We start from the raw sequence: 1,907 nt of genomic DNA on the forward strand, positions 1-1,907 counted from the left end.
AGCCCAACCCTGCTGATCTCCTCCCTCGTGGATGACGTCAGACTGAGCTTGTTAAGGTGGCCTGGGCTACAGGACTAGAACTGTCCACCAGACACCTGCTGGGCATGGGCCTGGAGAGAAGCCTGGGGGCTGGTCCTCATCCCCAGTTCCAGAGGCAGCCCAACGCACTTCCCCCATCCCCAGCTGCTGGGATTCCTGGGAGGGGGCTGCCCCTAGGCCCTGCTTGGGGGCGCTGTCCTTCATGCCAGCCCCTAACCTGAGTATCTAAATCCCCCACCCCACCTGGGAGGGAGGGATAGCTCAGTGGTTTGAGCATTGGCCTGCTAAATCCAGGGTTGTGAGTTCCAATCCTTGAGGTGGCCATTTAGGGATCTGGGACTAAAATTGGGGATTGGTCCTGCTTTGAGAAGGGGGTTGGACTAGATGACCTGCTGAGGTCCTTTCCATCCCTGTGATATTCTATGACACTAATCTCATCAGCGTCAGTTTCATGCTCCCAGGCTGGGACACAGGGACTCTCTGTAAACTGGGAGAGTGATTAACAGGGAGTGTAATTAACCTTTGGAACAAGGTACCAAGGGGGCTGGTGGCTCCTCCATCCCTGGCCATTTTTAGAGCAAGACCTGATGCTTTGCTGGCAGAGCTGCGTTCAGGGTTAGTTTAGGGCAGGGTTGCTGACCTGTGCTGGACAGGAGGGCAGAGTCCATTCTGGCCCTGGAATCTAGGAATCAATGAGATCCAAATGAAGGGCGGTGGGGGGGGACGTGAACCCCCAGCCCAGAGTCTTGTTAATGTCACTCTGCCACCTGCTGTCTGGACACCCCAGAGCAGCAGCGGGGGTCCTGGAGCCAGCTGCCTGCAACCTCACGGCAGCCTCCCCATCGCTGCACTTCGTCTCCAGCAGCAAGCCTGCCAGGCCGGCCCCTTCCTTTACGAAAGGGCTGGTTAAGTGGTGGTGAGGTTCCTCCTTGCCCTGGACAGCGACTACCCGCCCCCTGGCTGAGGGGCATTTTCAAGCCTGGCTGAAGGAAGAACAGCGGGATTTGGGCATGGGGGGCACCTCTGGCACACCCCAGTGTGGGAGCCAGGACAGAGGAGCACCCGGGCGAGCACTTTCGAGCTGCTCCCTAAGGCCACCTTAACTAGCAGCAGCGGAGCTAAGCGTTTCCCCGGTTTTGATCTGCTAAGTTTCATTTTCCATTTGCTAGAGAAACGAAACTGCAAAGGCCCAGCTGGGTGACAAGGGAGGGGCCATGTGGGCTGCTGCTGGAAGCCGGGGATCACTCCTTGGCAATGGGGCAGGGGCATCAGATTCGGTTTCCATCTCTTCCCTGCATGGGAAGTTCCCACGCCTGCCTGGCCTGGGGCGGTGCGGGGGAGTGACGCCAGCGCCAGCAGGCGACAAGGAAGCAGCCTGGCCTGCTATGGCTGGAAGTGGACACTGAGCAGTGCCCATTATGTCACCAGCTGCAAGGAGCAGCAGAAAGCTCCCAGCAGTGCTGCCCACCGGAGAGCGGGCGACACGGAGCTCGAGCCAAACCGGGGGGATTTCCTGTGCATGTAGAGTGGGTCAGAAATACCCAGGTCTCAGCCATCACTGCCAGAGGCCCTTTTCAGCACCCCAGCATGTGGTGGGGCTAGGGGGCTGCCTTTACAAGCCTGATGATGATTGGGTGTGAAGGGCCAAAGAGTCGGGAAGGGGAAGATTGGGGCACACCTGCCCCTCGGTGATTCCCCACCCCCGCAATGTCCCGGGGGGCCCTAGAGGGGCAAGTCAAAGACGGCAAGGCCAGAAGGAGCCATTGCTATCAGCTAGTCTGACCCCCAGCCCCTGTCACAGGCCAGAGCCCTGCACCACTCTGATGTCCAGGGCAGAGCTTGTGGAAAACCAGCCGACCTGAGTGTAA

This window comes from Chelonia mydas, chromosome 7, assembly GCF_015237465.2.
Source record: "Chelonia mydas isolate rCheMyd1 chromosome 7, rCheMyd1.pri.v2, whole genome shotgun sequence".
NCBI lineage: Eukaryota > Metazoa > Chordata > Testudines > Cheloniidae > Chelonia > Chelonia mydas.